This window comes from Pan paniscus, chromosome 8 (genome assembly GCF_029289425.2).
Source record: "Pan paniscus chromosome 8, NHGRI_mPanPan1-v2.0_pri, whole genome shotgun sequence".
In the NCBI taxonomy this organism is placed as follows: domain Eukaryota; kingdom Metazoa; phylum Chordata; class Mammalia; order Primates; family Hominidae; genus Pan; species Pan paniscus.
In genome coordinates this window covers 118,134,592-118,156,020 of record NC_073257.2, presented here as the reverse complement: position 1 = coordinate 118,156,020, position 21,429 = coordinate 118,134,592, and positions in this window count along the sequence as shown.

The following is a 21,429-nucleotide window of genomic DNA, read 5'->3' as shown; positions in this document are numbered from 1 at the left end:
AATCATCCAGACCTCTAAGTTCCTGTCTTCCATGTGGAGGGACATGTGTACACAGGAGTGATATTTTTCTTCAGATGTAACTTACTTTACATCCCTGTATTAGTCCATTCTCACATTACTATAAAGAACTACCTGAGACTAGGTAATTTATGAAGAAAAGAGGTTTAATTGATTCGCAGTTAGGCATGGCTGGAGAGGCCTCAGGAAACATACAGTCATGGTTGAAGGGTGAAGGGGAAGCAGGTACATCCTTACATGGTGGCAGAAGAGAGAGTGAAGGGGGAAGTGCTACACACTTTTAAACAACCAGATCTCCTGAAAACTCACTCAATATCACAAGAAGAGCAAGGGGAAAGTTTGCCTCCATGATCCAATCACCTCCCACCAGGTCCTCCCCCAACATTAGGAACTACAATTCAATATGAAGTTGGTGGGGACACAGAGCCAAACCATATCAATCCCACACAGAGGGAGGCTAATAGCACAAGGAAAGCTTCACCATTTAAATACTAGAGCCATAAAACAAGAACCAACTAGTACCCAGCAGAGGGAGTCAGTCCCTTACCAGTAATACTTAATTTTAGTATTTCCCCACGCTCTGAATCAGGACTACCCATCCCCGATAACAGGCAGATTTTTCATACATTTCTCCAGGTTACAAGTGGGCTGACAGCCAGTCTTCTAATTTGCTACTTACAGAAAGCACTGTATTGCAACACTGGTTTAGAAATTTAGGTTTTTGTATATTTCTCTGAATAATCACATAGGAGCATACTAAACAATAGGATCTCTTCATAAAGTAGCTGCCTTTTCTTAACCATTCTCTCAATCTGGTATTGGACTCCAACTTCTGAGTTACCCACAGTTGATAAACAGCCACAATAAAATATACGTTATTTCATGTAATATTCATTTTCAATATTGGCTGTTATGTAACTGGGGCACAACTCTGGGGAGAAATTAGATGGATTTGGGCAAGTTGACCAGCTCCATCTAATTTCTTCAAATTGACCTAGTGTCAGAAATATAACAGTTGTTGGCGTCTGTTGATAATCTATTTTACTCTGGGTACTATGCTAAACCCTTTACATGGGTTATATCATAGTCTTTATGGTCACCCTGGGTCAGATACTGATATTATCCTCATTTTACAAAAGTGGAAAACAGGCTTGGGACATTTAGGCAGTTTGCTCAGCTCTCAGCTTAATTAAGGTTATGACTAGGACTTGAACATAGCCTTAATCTCACCCTGGATTCTGTCCTCCTAACCAGAGGAGGTTAACTGGTTAACTGTACTCTATTCACAAAGACAAGTGGAACAATCTTGATTTTTGATCTCTAGGTTTTTGACCTCTTAATCTATTCCTGTGTAATTTATGAAGTTCAAAAAAAATACAGCCAAGTTCAAGTAAGTAAAATATTCTGTATTTATTTATTAAACATCTAAGCATTTGGGTCTTAAGAATAATAATCATATCTGGAGATTTATTATAAAAAGTTCACAATTTGTAAATTTGGGTCTCCAATTCCTAAGCTCTGTGTGTTATTTCTGATGGATGATTACCTGATAAAGAGAGTATTAAGGCTGTTTGTTATTCACTCTTTTGAAGAGCCAAGTTATAGCCATCACCAGTCTCTCTCAGGCCTGTACTTACCAATAGCCTTTTGGCTTGAATTCTAAAGATATTTTTAAACGGCATGAGAAAGAAACATAACAATAAATAAATAAATGCAAAACACTCCCATAAATCCAAAAAGGTCTTCGTACAAAGCAGTCTCAAATGCCATTGTATTTTTGACCTTCTGAATAGCAACCACTTATATTGTAAACAGAAGACTATCTAAAGGTTTGTAGAGCTATTGCAAACATTTTACACAGAGCTGAAAAGCACACAAAAAAAGAACTTATGGTTTAAAAATACCTTTTATGAAATCTATTCTGTATCATTTCCACCAAGTGATTTTATAAATTATTATTCATAGCATAGACTTTCAAGGAGCAATTATGTATTTAGTTCTCCTTAACAAGTTAAATTATGAATTAGGAAAGACAAAAAGGTATTCTGTGTTTGCATCTGTGGAAAAGATCCCCACAGTGGCTCTTAAGTGTGTCCTGAGAATGACTTACCTATGTAATTTATAAATAGGCAGATTAATAGCTCTCAGAAATTATGTGTAAGTTTTTTTTAACATATTTGATAATAGTATCTTAATATTGTGAGTTTTTGGAAAGATATGAGTTTAATGACATATATCAGGCAATTTCACTCCCATAGTATCTCTTAGTCATGTTCTATAGAATCATTCTTTCAATATTTTGGGCAGGTTGCATAGGTTTCCTCTGCAAACCTATGGTCACATTTGGTTATAAAAAAGTTCAGTTCAAGTTAGTCCAAGTACAAATGTAACATATTATTCACATTAAAGCCTTTCCCTCTCCTTGGTTTAGAGACTTGCTTTGAGAAGGGGACTGGTCAGTCTTTCTCACCTTGAATTTGATTTCTTACTTGGTTACTAACTAGTTTTGATTTGGTTTTATATGTATATAAAACCAAATTATACAGGAATAGATTAAGAGGTCAAAAACCTAGAGATCAAAAATTAAGATCGTTCCACTTGTCTTTGTGAATAGAGCACAGTTAACCAGTTAACCTCCTCTGGTTAGGAGGACAGAATCCAGGGTCAGATTAAAACTATGTTCAAATCCTAGTCATCTACCTTAATTAAGCTGAGAGCTGAGCAAATTGCCTACATGTCCCAAGCCTGTTTTCCACTTTTGTAAAATGAGGAATATATATATAAACTTTTCTGGGCTGACATTAGAGATAGAGAAATAAAACAAAGCGGTCTCTTAATCTAAAATAATCACAGTATCGTGGGAAACAAAGACAATGAAATAATGGTTTTATAATACCATGTTTTAAGAGCCACAATGAAGGGCTAATAATGAACATGGAAGTAATAATAAACATGGAATTTTATTATTAAAGTAATAATGAACATGGAAGTAAATTGTCAGAGTGGATTTTGTAGAGCAGAAGTTGGAACTGGGTTTTGAAATCTATTCTGAGGGTCAGGTAGAGAAAAGGCATCCTGGGAATAAGTAGCAGCATTGCACACAGGCTAAGAGGACAGAGACAGTCTGATTTTTCAGAGAACCACAGGTAGATACTATGTAAAATAAATGATGGTCAACAGTATTGGAGAAGAAACTAAAAACAGGCATTGATTGCATTGGGCCCAATTTCTAACGTTAACATTCAATTACTATGGGTTTCTCTTCACCATATATGAAACACAGCAAAATCACATGTCATATAGGAGCTATTATGAGAACTTTGGGAGATTCAAAAAGAAAGGCCCATGGGATAGGAGTTCTTAAAGAAGACTTCAAAGTTTATTGAGGTGACTATCACCCACTCATTCTACTACTATTTACTGCCGCTAAACATGTGTAAACTATTTTTAACTTGTCAGGGGTTCAAAGATAAATGGTATAGTCTCCTATTGCAAGAAACTTACAGAGATTTTGAGGATGTAAAAATGTGGGAAGTGCCTTAGGAATGGCACAGAATGCACTGACTTCAGAGTAGGAGGTCATCATTTTGAAGTAAGAGATCAGGTACAGCTTTATTTTTGTGATAGCAAGTGACGTTTGACTGAAGCCTTGACAAGTGAATATAATGGTAATAGGTTAGGGCAAGAGCTGAAGCAAAAGCATAGAGGTGAGCAAACATAGACATACCAGGATTGCAGTAAGAGGTCTGGCCCAAGTAAGAGAGGAGGGGAAATACAAGTGGGAAGTATATTGTGAATGAGAATATATGGCCTTGAATGCCAGGCAGAACATTTTCATTGGTTAGCGGTGGAGACTCACTGTCAATCTTTTTTGAATAGAAAAATAACAAAGAGAATGTGTCATGAACCTTACTATGGCAACAGTGTGATGGGTGCATTGAAGAGATGGGATATTCAGAGTAGTTTAAACAAGTGTTGGAAGAGCCCAAGAGACAAGTTATGAGGGTAACAGATAAGTGTTACATGATGATAGTAGAGGAGGAGTGATAAAATATGTCACTAAGACATAAATCAGAGTAACAACTGGTCGTAAGTTGAGAAGATGAGTGCTGCCTACATTAAGCTGTATCCTATATTTATGATAAGAGTTGGTTGAGCTATGGCACACAGATACGTATGTGAATAGCTTCATTACATGTGTTGGCAACTATGAATGAATTACATGAAACAACTAGATGATTAGTTGGTCACCCAGTGGGTGTACTATGTGAAAAAGAAAGAATTCAAAAAAGTAGGCCTTCAAGCAACAAAACTTTCTCTGGACAGGTGTGTTCTAGGTTTGAATTGCATGAGCACACTCAGGTACACAGGTCCTGGCATTCACACACTGCATGCAGTATGTTTTATAAGAAGATTGGCAAGGAGTAGTACTGCTTTGCCAAAACTGTTTTCGGCAAATTATTTAGATAAAGGAAACCTATGGTAATTGAATGTTAACATTATCTAATTATTTAGATAAAGTTTTGATGAACATGGAAGTAATAATTAACATGGAAGTAATAGTGAACATGGAAGTCAATCATTCAAAGGAAACTTTGGGTCCTCTTCTGGGTTGACTGAGGCAGCTCTCTCAGTTTCTCAGTCCCTTACTTGAGTATAATGAATCCAAGAATCTATTCTAGTGGCCTTTACTGCCATAGCAGTAGAAAGAAGTTAGTACAGTGTAAGGTCCCTCCCAATCTGGGCCTATAGAGGGAGAAAGGGAAAGAAGTACCTTTACGAACATTAGGTCCCCTGGGTTGAATAGAGGTGGCCCTAGTTCACGGGAATGGGCCTCTGACAGTTGTTTCAGTTCCTATTAGAAATGAGCCAAAGAAGTTATATGTTTATTGAATCAGAGGTTTCTTGGTCTAGCAAGAAATCATTGGTGAGAAAAGGCCATTCATACATCATTTCAAAGGGACTTAAATCTAGCTTTGAAGGGGTGTTTCTAAAATGTAATAGGGTTAGGGGAAGAAGGGGTAGTCCAGGGCAGATGAGTCTCCTGAGACAGTTTCCTGAGGTGCCTTTTGATAATATCATTTGTCTTTTCTACCTTTCCTGAGGATTGTGGTCTCCACGCACAATGAAGATGGTATTGTGTGCCTGGTGCCTTTGAGACTCTCTGGGTCACAGCCACCTTGAACGAGGGGCTACTATTGCTCTGGAGGTACGTGGGGAATCCAAAGTGAGGAATTATCTTGTTAACTAATACTTTTATCACCTCAGAGGCTCTCTCTGACTGACATGTAAAGAAATGCTTCTATCCAGTTAGTGAAGGTATCTACCCATACTAGGAGGTACTGGATGCCTCTTGTCTTTGGCATATGGGTGAAATCCATTTGCCAGTCTTCTCCCAGGTAGCACCTTGTCCTTTGGGTTCTGGGGGAAAGAAGCCATCCATTGAGGGGATTATTTTTAAGGCAAATCTTGCAAGCATTAACAACCTGTTGACTGTTTGTAGCAGATTTTCACCTGAGAACAATCTCTAGGCCAATTGATAGGTTTTATCCTTACCAAAGTGGAAATCCTGGTGAAGGATTTTAAGAAATTTCCATTGGCTGGTAGCTGGTGGATGAAGCTTGCCATCCTCCAACTGTAGCCATCCTGAGGGCTGCAAGATGTATCCCCAAGAGATTCTATTTCTGCGAGAGAAATATTGAGGTTTTATTTCTCTTATGGAGCCCTCCCAGATTAGAAGGGCTTCAAGTGGATTAGAAATCTGGTGCCCTCTCACTGCTGATTTAGCTGCTTGGTCTGCCAACCTATTTCCCTTGGCTATTTCATCAGCCCCCTTCTGGTGGCCTTCACAATGTATTACTGCCACTTCCTGTGGGAGGAAAACCAAGGATAATAGTCTATTAATTTCCTGATGGTATTTAATGGGAGACCCATTAGCCGTGAGGAAGTTCCTCTCTTTCCAGATAGTGGCATGGGTATAGAGGACTAGGAAAGCATACTTAGAATCAGTGTAAATATTAACTTATTTCCCTTTGCTTAATTTGATCACTCTTGTTTGGGCAATTAGCTTGGCTAGTTGAGCACTTATACTCAAGGAAAGAGATGTGCTCTCCACAATATCATTCAGCATAACTATTGTGTACCCCGCTTTATGGATCCCTTGTTCTACAAAAGAACTTCCATCAGTAAGGAGAATCCACTCTGAGTTCTCTAAGAGGATTTCCTTAAGGTCCTCTCTGGCCGCATAGGTTTGTACTACTATCTGTTTGCAGTTATGTTCAAGCTCCCCAGCTTACTCTGGGAGGAAGGTGGCTGGATTTAGGGAGGGACACGTTCTTAATTGGCCTGCAGATCTCTGTAATAGCAGACTTTGATATCTGTGGAAGCAGTTATCCATTAGCCAGAGACTCCCCTTAGAAGACAGCAGTCCTGCCACATTATGTGGGGTATAAACACTTAAGTTATTCTCCATGATTAACTTAGTAGCCTCTAGTACCAGCAAGACTACCACTGCAATTGCCCGGAGGCAGGCCAGCCATCCTTTAGCTAATAAATCAAGCTCCTTACTTAGCCTACAGGCTGCTGGGCTGGATCTCAGGCCTGGATTAGAACTCCCAGGGTCATTCCCTTTCTTTCTGACACATAAAGATTAAATGTCTTCCCTATGGAAAGACTAAGGGCTGGTGCCTCGAGCAAGGCTTGTATTAATTGGTCAAAGTCCTTTTTAGCCTTTGGTTCCCAAGTTAGGAAATGAGTTTTAGATGCCTGAGTCTCCTTTATTAGGTGATATAAGGGATGAGCCATATCACTGTACCCAGGTATCCATAGTCCGCAGAATCCTGTAATGCCCAAGAATCCCCTCAGTTGCTTAAGGGTTTGGGGAAGGGGAAAGAAGGAGATGGGCTTAATCCTTTCTTCACCCAATGCCCTGGTCTCCTCTGACAAGACCAGCCCTAGGTACTTCACTGAAGTCTGACAGAGCTGAGCTTTAGATTTTGAAACCTTGTGTTCTCTGTTAGCTAGAAAATTAAGAAGACCCTTACTGACCTCCTGAGAGAGTTCCTCAGTTGAGGCACAGAGGAGAACGTCATCTACTTATTGTGAAACTTTAACCTGAGGATAAAGGAACTCAGAGAGGTCTTTGGACAATGCCTGCCCAAACAGGTGGGGGCTGTCGCAGAATCCCTGAGGTAACACTGTCCAGGTTAGCTGGGTGGTCTGGTTGGAGGGATCCTCAAATGCAAATACCAGGAGTCAGTGTGTAATTGTATGCAGGAAAAGGCATTCTTTATGTCCAGGACTGTGAACAATTTAGTTCCCTCAGGTATTTGAGTTATCAGGGTATACAGATTGGGAACCACTGGGTGAATTGGGTCCACAGCCTCATTAACGAGGCAGAAGTTCTGGACTGGTCTCCATTCCCTGTTGGGTTTTTGTACCCTCAATATCAGGGTATTACAAGGACTATTGTAGGGTTTGAGCAGGCATTGCATCTTCAAGTTATCAATGATGGCTTCTAGTCCTTTCCCAACTTCTGGTTTCAGGAGATGTTGTCTCTGGTGGAAAGGAGGTTGGGGACCCTTAAGGGGGATCTGGACCAGTATGGGGGTTATAGCTTGGCCAATTTTACCTTGAATTGCCCAAACTTCTGTGTTAATATTGGTGTCCACTAGGGGGAGACAAATAGTTTGTCCTGGGGCCATCAGGATGTGGTCCCCATACGGGCCAGAATATCCCTGGTCAACAGAGGAGTTGGGCTTTCAGGCATCATTAGAAAGGCATGGGTGAAAAAGAGGTTTCCCCATCTACAACTAAGGGGTTAGGAAAAATATCAGGTTAACAACTTCCCTGAGACGTGCCTCATGGTTGTGCTAAGAGAGGATGGGGGACCCTGGTTGGAGAGAACCGAAAGGTCCACTCTGGTGTGCAGGAGGAGGTCCACCTTCCTCCCTTCAATTACCAGAATCACCTGGAGGCTCCTGTATGGTGATGGTCGTCTGGACCACTGGAGCCAGGGAGAGGAGCCCTGGAACCTGTTGTTCTTGCTGGACCATTTGTGAGACTGGCTCTGGACTTGGTGACCTGCATCTCCAGGGACAGTCCGCCCTTCAGTGGTCCCCATTACAGATTGGACAGGGTCGAGGTGGCTCCCTCATGCTGTCAGGACAGTCTTTACTAAAATGCCATGGCTTGCCACATTTGTAGCAGTTGGTAGGTGCATTCCAGGGATTCTGGAGCTTGTGGGCCTGAAACGAGGCCATTAAAGCCTCTGCCTTTTTCTTGTGTCTCCTCTCTCTCCTGGGCCTCCTCTCTATCTCTATTGTAAAAGTCCTAGATGGCCACTTTCAGGAGGTTCTGTAAAGCACTGTCTTGTCCCATGACCTGTTTCTGCAGCTTTCTCCTGATATCAGGGCCTCCCTGAGTAATAAATTAATTGTCCCTTGACTGAATCAGGAGATAGAGACATGTGTTTTACCAAGGCCCCCCTTAGCCTTTCCAGGAAGGCAGTGGGATTCCCATCAAATTCCTGGTCTATCATAGATAGTTTGGAGTAGTTGAGAGGCCTAGATCTAGTCCTGTGTAAGCCCCTCCAGTAGGCGCACCTGAAAATATTTCCCCTTCCATTCTCCCATTTCATTATTGGGACCCCATTTAGGGTCATCCAATGGTACTGCTTCTCTTCCAATTGGATAAGGCTCATCTCCTTCCCTGATACTATATGAGATACAAAGCTCATCCCCAAATCTTTCTGCCACTTGCAGATCATCCTGCTTCTCATTGTTAATCAGAGTTTGATTCAAAAGTAACATAACATCTTTCCAGGAGAGTTCAAATACTTGGTTTAAGTTCTGGAAAGCCTCTATATACCTGTCAAGGTCATCTGAAAATTTGCCAAGATTCCCCTTAATTTGCCTTAAGTCCTGTAGAGAGAAGGGGACCTGGACCTTACTAGGGCCATATTCACTAGGCATCTGTCATAGGGGCAGGAGTGAGACTGGTGCCTGTCTAGAGTGAGGATTTCTAGGAGGGGACAAGCCAGAGGAGAAACTCCTCCTGGGTAGACCCAGTGAGGCAGGGCTGGAGGGAGCTTGTTCTCCTCCTGGAGATGCATCTGGGGTTTGTTTCTTTAGTTTTCTGGGATTGTCTCTTGCAGCCTTACCTGAGCTGGCCAACAGGAGGGTTGGATCAATCTTATAATGTTGGCAAAGATCTGGATTACCCTGCAAGGTAAAGAAAGCCTGCACATATGGGGCCTTGGACCATCTGCCCTCATGTTTAAAGAAAAGTTCCAGCTGCAGGATGGTGTTGAAATGAATGGTTCCTTCCTGAGGCCAAGCAAGTCCTTCCCGCAAATCATACTTTGGCCAGACCTTTGTGTAAAGGGCTATGAGACATACTTTCTCCATAGTCTGAGGGCCAAAGCAGTCCTAGTTGTTTAGGATACACTCCAGAGGAATGTAGATGGAAGATGGCTGGTTACCCATTTGAAAGAGAGAGGGAACTAGGCATCCCTTAGTTCCTTTCTCTCTTTGAGTGAAAATCTGGGGTGCGTGAGGGAGAGAAAAAAGGGTGTCCCCTTTTTCCTTCCATCTTTTTATCCCTGAGCCTCAGTGACCTAGACAGATGCCACCTATGGATGCCAATGGGATCTGCACCCATGAAGCATGGAGCCTACAAGGCAGATTATTCTCACTTACCTATGCTGTCTATCCTCCCTACTGTCAGTAAGCTACGAGTTCCCTAGACCTCATTTATTCCATGGATACTAACATGACCTCTATCCATGAAACGAGGGCTTAAGCAGCAGGAATTAGTCCTGCCCACCTATGCTGTGTCCCTTTGCTTCCACTGTTATCTGCCTGGGGATCCCTCAGATCTAGTTTTCCTTTCTTAGTTTTTTTTTTTTTCTTTGAGATGGAGTCTCGCTCTGTCACCAGGCTGGAGTGCAGTGGCGTGATCTTGGCTCACTGCAACATCCACCTCCTGGCTTCAAGCGATTCTCGTGCCCCAGCCTCCCAAGTAGCTGGGATTACAGGCATGCGTCACCACACACAGCTAATTTTTGTATTTTTAGTAGAGATGTGGTTTCACCATGTTGGCCAGGATGGTCTTGATCTCCTGACCTCGTGATCTACCCTCCTCTGCCTCCCAAAGTGCTGGGATTACAGGCGTGAGCCACCACGCCCAGACACTAGTTTTCCTTTCTAGGGCTTCAACCTGAAGCTTGGAATTGAGTTTGGGAGAAAAAGATCTCTCAGGGGTGCATGGATTCATTTAAATTAAATCCCAGATGGTCCTTGCCAAATTTGCTGCCAGCAGCTGTGGGGGTCCCTCCTCTGTTCCTTCTCTATCATAAGCAGAGTGCTAAGGTAAGGAAGAAAACCCTCTCACATAGAAAAAATCCTGGTATTTGCAGGGCTGTGTAAACTCCTGACATGGTGGACAAAAGAAAAAAAGAAAAAAACAGCTTAAGTGCAGGGGGTTGGGAGGAGGTTCCTGGAGAAAAAAACATTTTCCTCTATGCACATGGGTTCCTTCAGCAGGGGAGGACTCTTAATCATTGTATCCTCTTTGCCTCCAAGAACAGACGGAAATTGCATTGTTCTGTACTGCATATCTGATGGTGTCACCAAATGCTCATTCTACCTAGTAATATTTCACAGTTTGTGGTAACATCCTTAACATTATAAAAGAAGAGGTAGAAGCCATTTCAAACCATGAAAGAAGGAACGAAAATACTATAAAAAAAGTCTGGGGGTCTGGGCTGATGCCCCAATGGGTGGTTGGGGAGGGAGCCAAGTCTAGGGGCCTTCCAGCAATGCTGAGGAGTGGCCTCAGCCAGATGACTTCAGTTGCCTCGGGACATGATTCCAGTCCCATGCGATGGCTAGACCTCCATGAAGTGAAAAAAAAACCAACAACAACAACAACATTCCTTTTACCCAAAAGAAAGAAAGAACTGGGAGGGCTGCATCCTGTCTTCTGTAGCTGTGTCATTTGCCCTTAACTGGCCACTCAAAGGTTCGATGCTTCATCTGCCTTCAGAAGAAAGTCTGAGGACAAGAAGTCTTGGAAAAAAAAAAAAGGTGAAGAGTCAGATCTGCATTTACTCACCCTTCCGAGGTGAGAATCCCGGGCAAGCCCCCAGATGATGCAGGTTTTTCCTGGCCTCTTTTGTCGAACTCCTCACAGGGGTGAGTGTTTACTCGGCCCACCACACTGAACCCCTTGCATGAGGCAGCATGTAGGCATGCAAGCCTGGGTCACGGCCAGCTGCTCCGGGTGCATGCAGGAGCAAGCTCCATGCGAGGCCCACAGCCAGGCCAGGCGTGAGCAAGCGAGTGCGGGATCTGGCTGGCTGCTCTGGGTGCTGGTAGGAGCAAGCTCCATGCGGCACCCAGAGCAGCATCCGGGTGTGGGTGCCTGTGACCCCGAAACCCCAAAAGAAATTTTACGGTGCTCTCTTAGGTCCACCATCCATAGACAGCTGTGTGTTACACAGCTCAATTGGCCGCTTACCTTGTTGCATGGGGGCTGCCTGCTGCCAGCGAGTGCAAAAGGCCAGTGTGACAGCCTTTTTGGGTCTCAAGCTCTTGTCCGTCATCCAAGGATAATGAGGTTGCACAGACACTTGAAGGATGGTGAAGGTGGATAATTGTATTGAGTGGTGGAAATGTGTCTCAGTGGAGTGGGGAGCTGGAGAAGGGGACAGGAAGGGCAGGTAGGCTTCCCTGAAGTCAGGTCGTCTTCTTCCCAAAGTCAGGCTGTCCCTTCCCTGAAGTCAAGCCATCTTCCTTCTCCAAAGCCATCTCTTTGCTCTCTACCGACCGAGCCTGGGGTCTTTATAGGCACAGGATTGGGACAGGGTTGTAGGTAGTTTTGGAAAGGGCAACATTTGATTGGTAAAAAGACATTATTCAGGAAAAAACAATTGGGAGAGAGTGGGCAAATAGGAATAGAAGTTCCCATTTTGGGCCACATGTTTCAGGCTACTTTGGCTTGAAGGTCGGGTTTCACTGAGGATCACCCCTGCCTTAGAATTTCTCTGCCTCCTGCCGCTATCAATTTTATCCAGAGAATGTAGTATCTTTATAGGAAGAAAGAGCTACTGTCATTCTCCCACATTAGATTGAACCATAAAAAAATTACTGTTGTGGGAAACAAAAATGGTAATTTATCAGAATGGTTCAACCTCTATATCCCTAGTAAGAGTGACAGAAAGAATGTTGAGTAAAGAACAAAGAAACCCAAGTTCTGGTTCTGATTTACCCATTAGCTAGACATGATTATTATCACACAGTTCGATTTCAAAGCTTGTAACAAATCAAGAATCACAGACTTATAGAGCCAAGAGAGACCAAAGATGGAAGATTTTTTTTTATCAGAATAGGCAGCTATTATTAATGAAAGTATTATCACTCATTCAATAATATCAGTTATTTGGACTGTAGATTGTACTGGTGAAGGACATAGACCGTAAAGCCGGATTGCATTGGTAAAGGGATACTTACTATCAAATTGGGAAATAAACCTTTGTGCTTCACAGGTTCTTAATCTGCAATATGAAGATAATAAAAGCAACACTTTATTGGATTGTTGTGCGAATTAAAAGAGTAAATATTAAAATATATAAAATTTTAAAATTTATATAACATTACTACATACTAATGTACCTGTACTTATTATTATTGCTATTGTAAAGAAGTTCTTTGCTAGAAGAGTCCTGCTACCTTCACTTTTCATTTAGTTTCAATGGACTAGTGCTAAACTGTCTATGGTCAACTTTGAGACCATGAACAAATCCCTGGGGATGGGAATCAATAATGACAGTAGCTAATTGTGATGCTTGAACAAGGGGAATCTTAATGGAAACAAATCAGTGGTATCAAGGAATGAGATAAATGCCCAACTGAAGAAGTTTAAAATGGAAAATAACAAGGGCTAAATTACACTTCAGAATTTTCAATCGAATCATCAGCCAGTAGAGAACAGGGCGTTTTATTACAGAAAAGTAACCAAGCAACTATTGTACAGAAAGCTGCCATGTTTCAGGGGGTACTGATGGAGTGGAAAGCTCTTAGGTAACATTAAGACCAATTAACAACTGTATATACTCAGTAGTCACTTTAGCCAAGGGGAAGTGAAAAGAAACTATTGAAATCTGAGAATATGGGAGTAAAGGGAGAAATCAGCTTCAAGGTCAGCCACTAGTAAAAAAAAAAAAAAAAAAAAAATCAGTTTTGCTTTTCAGTCTTTTGCCTTTTTATTTGTTATCTGCCATTTATCTCTGCCCTTACTTCAAAGGTAACTTTCAGCTCTCCCAGCCACAAATGCTCACCAGATTGCTGCAAAATAGAAAATGCTCATGACTCTTGGTATGTAGCAGACAGTGAGAGACAGCTTTACATATAGGCCCTCTTTCTACAAAAGAAGTTTGCATAAAAAAGGCTTTGAGCAGAATATCTAAAAAAGTGAACAATGAACCTTATTCTAAATTTTGAGGATTAACATTTGCTTACTGAAATAACTCTTGTCATTTGGTTTGCTGCCGCTGATGGTAGCATTGAGGCCAACAATCAATAAACTCATTAGGATTTACAAGCATCTTTGATTAATACTCCTTGTCTAATTCCCTGAGAAATGTGCTATATCTTGTAGCTTAATGAAGACAAGGCTGAGTTATTTAGGTGTTTGTTAGTGAGCCTTATTTGCATGTAATTACCTAGATTCTTTGTTTATAGCAAGCAGTAAAAACTTTGTATCAATAGATCCATTTCCACCAAGTTCTATATGGTTAACCAAATGCTTTTGTTCCACTAGAAACTGTTTGAAAGGAGGAAAGTTTTTATCGATTAAAAAACACACACCCATAGAAAAATGGATTGGAGTCTTTATTTATTGAGAGAAATTTTCATATTACTTTTTTAAAAAAATGAATAAACTTATATTTAGAGAAATTTTAGATTCTCTGCAAAATTCAGAGAAAAGTACAGAACATTCCTATATTCTCCATGTTCCCAATAAGCACAATTTCTCCCACCATCAGCATTCCACACCAGAGTAGTACATTTGTTACAATCTATGAACCCACATTGACACTTCATTTTAACCCCCAGTCAATAGTTGACATTAGAGTTCACACTGGTGGTGTATATTCTATGGGATTTGAAAAAAATATAATTACATGTATCTATCATTACAGTATCATACATACTAGTTTAGTTGCCATAAAAATCCTCTGTGATCTGTCTGTTCATCCTTCCCTCCCCACCTAGCCCCTGACAACCATAAATCTTTTTACATCTTCATAGTTTTGCCTTGTCCAGGATGTTATATGGTTAGGATCGTGCAGTATGTAGCTTTTACAGATAGGCGTTGTTCATGTAGAAATGTTTATTTAAGTTTCTTCCATGTCTTTTCATGGCCTCATAGCTGATTTCTTTTTAGCATTAAGTACTATTTCATTTTCAGGATGTGCCACAGTTTATGCCTTCATCTACTGAAGGACAACTTGGTTGTTTCCAAGGTTTGTCAATTATGAGTAAAACCGCTATTTACAGATAAATATCTGTAAAGGTTTCAATTCATTTGGGTAAATATCAAGGAGCAAGATTTCTGGATCATATGGTAAGAGTCTAGTTTTGTAAGAAACTGCCAAATTGTTTTGAAAAGTGTTTGTACGATTCCGTATTCCCAACAGCAATAAATGAGATTTCCTGTGGTGTCACATTCTCATCAGCATTTGGTGATATCAGTATTCTGGGTTTTGGCCATTCTTTTTTTTTTTTTTTTTTTTTTTTTCCTGAGACAGTGTCACTCTGTTGCCCGGGCTGGAGTGCAGTGGCATGATCTCGGCTCACTGCCAGCTCTGCCTCCCGAGTTCACACCATTCTCCTGCCTCAGCCACCCAAGTAGCTGGGACTACAGGTGCCTGCCACCACGCCCAGCTAATTTTTTTTTATTTTTAGTAGAGATGGGTTTCACCATGTTAACCAGTATGGTCTCGATCTCCTGACCTCATGATCTGCCCGCCTCGGCCTCCCAAAGTGCTGGGATCACAAGCGTGAGCCACCGTGCCCGGCCGGATTTTGGCCATTCTAATAGGTATGTAATGCTATTTCTATTTCAATGTGCAATTCCCTAATGACATATGATATTGAACATCTTTTCATATTCTTGCTTCATATCTGTATGTCTTCTTCTTTGGTGAGGTTTCCAGATTATTTTTCTATTTCTAAATTAGGTGGCTCATTGTCTTGCTGTTAGGTGTTAAAACTTCTTTGCATATTTTGAATAACAGTCTTTTATCAGATAGGTCTTTTCAAAATACTTTCTCCAAGAGACCGTGGCTTGTCTTTTTTGCTTGTCATTGTTTTGCACAAAGCAGAAAATTTTAATTTTAATGAAGTCCACCTTATCAGTTATTTCTTTCAGCGATTGTATACACCTTTGGTGTTGTATCTAAAAAGTCATCACCGAAACCAAGGTCACCTAGGTTTCTCCTGTTATCATTCAAGAGTTTTATAGGTTTGCATCTTACATTTAGATCTGTGATCCATTTTGAGTTAATGTTTGTCAAGGGTGTAAAGTATGTGTCTAGATTCTTTGGTTTGCAAGTGTGTGTCCGATAGTTCTGGTACCATTTGTTGAAATAATTATCTTTGTTCCATTGTATTGTCCCTTTTCAAAGATCACTTGGTTATATTTATATTAATTTCTGGTCTCTCTATTCCGTTCCACTGATCTGCTTGTCTTTTCTTTTTGCCAGTACCACCTCCCTTCATTACAGTAGCTTTATAGTAACTCTTAAAGTCAGGGAGTGTCAGTACTCTGACTTTGTTCTTTTTCTTCCATATTGAGTTGACTATTCTAAGTAGGTCTATTGCCTGTTCACATAAATTTTGGAATCAGCTTATCAATAACCACAAAATAACTTGCTGAGACTTTGATTGGCATTGCATTTAATATATAGATCAAGCTGGAAAGTACTGAAATCTTGCCAGTAGTGAATCATTCTATCCATAAACATGAAATATCTATTCATTTACTCAGTTCTTATTTGATATCTTTAATCAGAGTTTTGTAGATTTCCTCATATGGATCTTGTACTTTTTGAATATTTATACTTAAGTATTTCATTTTTGAGGGTGCTAATGTAAATAATAATGAGTTTTTAATTTCAAATTCCGTTTGTTCATTGCTTGTATATAGGAAAATAATTACCTTTTTTATATTAATCTTGTGTCTTGAAATCTTGTTATATTCACTTATTAGTTCCAGAAGTTTTTAATTATTTCAGATTTTCTATATAATCATGTCAAATATAAACAAAAAGTTTTATTCCTTCCCAATTTTTATACATTTTATTTCCTTTTCTTATTGCATTATCTAGGAATTTCAGTACAGTGTTGAAAAGCAATAGTGAGAGCTGACATTCTTGCCTTGTTCCTGATCTTAGCAGAAAATCTTCAGTTTCTCATTATTAAGAATTGTGTTAGCTGTACTTTTTTTTTTTTTGGTAGATGTTTTTTGTCATGCTGAAGAAGTTTTCCTCTATTCCTAGTTTGCTGAAAGTTTTTGTCATGAATGGCTGTTGAATTTTGCCAAATGCTTTTTCTTCATCTGTTGATAAAATCATGTGATTTTTCTTCTTTGGCTTCTTGATGGGGTGAATTACATTAATCGACTTTCAAATGTTGAACCAGCCTTGTATATTTGGAATAAATCTCACTTGCTTATTGTGTCTGATTCTTTTTATTCATTATTGGATTCAATTTGCTAATTTTTGTAATGATTTTTGCATCTATGTTTGTGAGAGATATTAGTCTGTGATTTTCCTTTCATGCAATGTCTTTGTATGGTTTTAGTTTTAGGATAAGGCTGGCCTGAGATAACGAATGAGGAAGTATTCCCTCAACTTCTATCTTCCGGGTAGAATTCCTCAGTAAACCTATCTGGGCTTAATGCTTTTCATTTTTTGGAAGGTTTCGAATTATTGATCAGATTTCTTAATAGATATAGTCCTATTCAAATTGTTTATTTTTTCATATGTGATTTTTGGCAGATTGTGTCTTTCAAGGAATTGGTCCATTTCATCTAAGTCATCTAATTAGTGAACATAGAGTTATTTGTAATATTCCTTTATTATCATTTTAATTTCCATGGGATCTGTAGTGGTGTTCCCTCTTTCACTTGAGATTATTAGTAATTTTGTTAATTTTTTTCTTAGTCTGGCTAAAGGCTTATCAATTTAATTAGTCTTTTCAAAGAACCAGCTTTTGGTTTTGTTGATTTTCTATATGAATTTCTGTTTTCAATGTGATTGATTTCTGCTTTAATATTTATTATATTTTTGCTTCTGATTACTTTGGATTTAATTTGCTCCTCTTTTTCTAGTTTTTTTTTAGGTAGAATCTTATATTACTGATTTTATATTTTTCTTCTTTACTAATATATGTATTTAATACTATGAATTTTTCTGTAAGCACTACATTTACTATATCCCACAAGTTTTGATAAGTTGTATGTTTATTTTCATTTACTTCAGTATATTTTTAAAATTTTTCTTGAAATTTCTTCTTTGACCTATGTGTTATTCAGGAGCTTGCCGTTTAATCTCCGAATATTTTGGAATTTTCCAGCTGTCTTTATGTTACTGATTTCTAGTTTAATTCTTATCTAAGAGATGCTGTATGATTTCTATTATTTTAAATTTGATAAGGTGTACGTTATGGCTGAGAATGTGATCTATCTTGATGAATGTTCAATGTGAGCTTGAGAAGACTGTGTAGTCTGCAGTTGCTGGATGAAGTAGTCTATAGGTGTTAACTATACTCAGTGGATTGATGGTGCTGTTAATTTCAACAAATTTTCTGTCTGATTAATCTATTTTTGATAGGAGGGTGTTAAGGTCTCCAACTGTAATAGTGGATCCATTTATCACTTCTTGTGATAATATTCTCTTTTTGCTTTACATGTTGTAATGCTTTGTTGTTAGGCACATCCACATAAGGAATATTTTGTCTCCTTGGATAGTTGACCCTTTATCATTATGTGATGCTCCTCCTTTCCCTGGTAACTTTCCTTGTCTGAAATTAACATAGCTACTCCTGCTTTCTTTTGACTCATGTTAGCATGGTGTACCTTTATCCATCTCTCTATTTTATTCTATACGTATTTAAAGTGAATTTCTTATAAACAATATATAATCAAGTCATCTTTTTATATACTTTGATCGTCTTTTAATTTGTGTATTTCGACTATTGATGTTTAAGATGTTTATTGATGTAGTTGGATTAATATTGACTGTATTTGTTACTGTTTTCTATTTGCCACTCTCATTCATTTTTCCTATTTTGTCTTCATACTTTTTTGGCTTCTTGTGATTTTAATTAAGCATTGTAAATGTTTCTATATTCTCTCTTTTCTTAGCATATCAATTATACTTTTTAAAAACCATTTTAGTGCTTGCCCTAGAGTTTTCAATAAATTAGGTTAGTGCAGACATAATTGTGCTTTTTGCCATTAGAAGTAACGGCACCCACCTGATACATTTACAACCAATCCAAGTCCACTTTTGAACAGATCTATCCTGTTTCATCAGTAGTATTTTATCATAATAAAATAGTTCTCATTCTTTCCCCTTATGCCTGTGTCATTGCTGTCATTTATTTCGCTTACCTATAAGCATATAAATATATATTTGAAATATATGTAAACTAAAATACATTGTTGCTATTGGTATTTGAAGAAACTGTTAACTGTTAGATCAACAAAGAGTATTAAGCTGTTAGATCAACAAAGAGTAATAAAAATAAAAGTTTTTATTTTACCTTCACTGATTCATTTTCCTAGGCTCTTCTTTTCTTTGGGCTCTGGTAAAATAGTTTCTCTTGAGGGCAGGCTTTGTTAAGAACAGAAAATTGTGATATATTCCAAAATGGTTACTTTCCCCTCCTCTTGCCTGAAACACTGGAGGATTTTTCTCTGATAGTCACTGTGAGAATCTGGTTGATCATTGGAAGGTAAATCTCACAATATTGTGGAGTGTCCCTATGACTCTGTTCTCCATGAAGTTTTTAACTCTTATAGATTCCATGCTGAGCTTCCAACAATTCATCAATTATACTTCCGGTTCTTCTGTCCCAGTACTGGTTCCCATAGAGATTTCTGCTCATAGATTTCTACTTGGAAGGTTGTGTTTCTCTGTATTCACCTGTCTGTCTCTAATTTGGGGGAAATGGTTGGCCCTGTGATCTCATTTCTCTGATGAATCCAGGAAGAGTTGATTTTTCACTTTGGTCAGTTGTTACTTGTAAGGGCAGACCTTTAAGCTTCTTATATGCCAGTCTGGAAGCCTATTTCTACCTTTTGATGTCATTTTTCATATTTTTGTATTTTATTTTATTATTATACTTTAAGTTTTAGGGTACATGTGCACAGTGTGCAGGTTTGTTACATATGTATACATGTGCCATGTTGGTGTGCTGCACCCATTAACTCATCATTTAACATTAGGTATATCTCCTAATGCTATCCCTCCCCCCTCCCCTACCCCATAACAGTCCCCAGTGTGTGATGTTCCCCTTCCTGTGTCCAAGTGTTCTCATTGTTCAATTCCCACCTATGAGTGAGAACATGCAATGTTTGGTTTTTTGTCCTTGCGATAGTTTGCTGAGAATGATGGTTTCCAGTTTCATCCATGTCCCTACAAAGGACATGAACTCTTCATTTTTTATGGCTGCATAGTATTCCATGGTGTATATGTGCCACATTTTCTTAATCAAGTCGATCATTGTTGGACATTTAGGTTGGTTCCAAGTCTTTGCTATTGTGAATATTGCGGCTATAAACATATGTGTGCACGTGTCTTTATAGCAGCATCATTTGTAATCCTTTGGGTATATACCCAGTAATGGGATGACTGGGTCAAATGGTATTTCTAGTTCAAGATCCCTGAGGAATCACCACACTGACGTCCACAATGATTGAACTAGTTTACCGTCCCACCAACAGTGTAAAAGTGTTCCTATTTCTCTACATCCTCTCCAGCACCTGTTGTTTCCTGACGTTTTAATGATTGCCATTCTAACTGGTGTGAGATGGTATCTCATTGTGGTTTTGATTTGCATTTCTCTGATGGCCAGTGATGGTGAGCATTTTTTCATGTGTATTTTGGCCGCATAAATGTCTTCTTTGGAGAAGTGTCTGTTCATATCCTTCGCCCACTTGTTGATGGGGTTGTTTTTTTCTTGTACATTTGTTTGAGTTCATTGTAGATTCTGGATATTAGCCCTTTGTCAGATGAGTAGGTTGCAAAAATTTTCTCCCATTCTGTAGGTTGCCTGTTCACTCTGATGGTGGTTTCTTTTGCTGTGCAGAAGCTCTTGAGTTTAATTAGATCCCATTTGTCAATTTTGGCTTTTGTTGCCGTTGCTTTTGGTGTTTTAGACATGAAGTCCTTGCCCATGCCTATGTCCTGAATGGTTTTGCCTAGGTTTTCTTCTAGGGTTTTGATGATTTCAGGTCTAACATTTAAGTCTTTAATCCATCTTGAATTAATTTTTGTATAAGGTGTAAGGAAGGGATCCAGTTTCAGCTTTCTACATATGTCTAGCCAGTTTTCCCAGCAGCATTTATTAAATAGGGAATCGTTTCCCCATTTCTTGTTTTTGTCAGGTTTGTCAAAGATCAGATAGTTGCAGATATGTGGCATTATTTCTGAGGGCTCTGTTCTGTTCCATTGGTCTATATCTCTGTTTTGGTACCAGTACCATGCTGTTTTGGTTACTGTAGCCTTGTAGTATAGTTTGAAGTCAGGTAGCGTGATGCCTCCAGCTTTGTTCTTTTGGCTTAGGATTGACGTGGCGATGCGGGCTCTTTTTTGGTTCCATATGAACTCTAAAGTAGTTTTTTCCAATTCTGTGAAGAAAGTCATTGGTAGCTTGATGGGGATGGCATTGAATCTATAAATTACCTTGGGCAGTATGGTCATTTTCACGAAATTGATTCTTCCTACCCATGAGCATGGATTGTTCTTCCATTTGTTTGTATCCTCTTTCATTTCATTGAGCAGTGGTTTGTAGTTCTCCTTGAAGAGGTCCTTCACGTCCCTTGTAAATTGGATTCCTAGGTATTTTATTCTCTTTGAAGCAATTGTGAATGGGAGTTCACTCATGATTTGGCTCTCTGTTTGTCTGTTATTTGTGTATAAGAATGCTTGTGATTTTTGCACATTCATTTTATATCCTGAGACTTCGCTGAAGTTGCTTATCAGCTTGAGGAGATTTTGGGCTGAGGTGATGGGGTTTTCTAGATACACAATCATGTCATCTGCAAACAGGGACAACTTGACTCCTCTTTTCCTAATTGAATACCCTTTATTTCCTTCTCCTGCCTGATTGCCCTGGC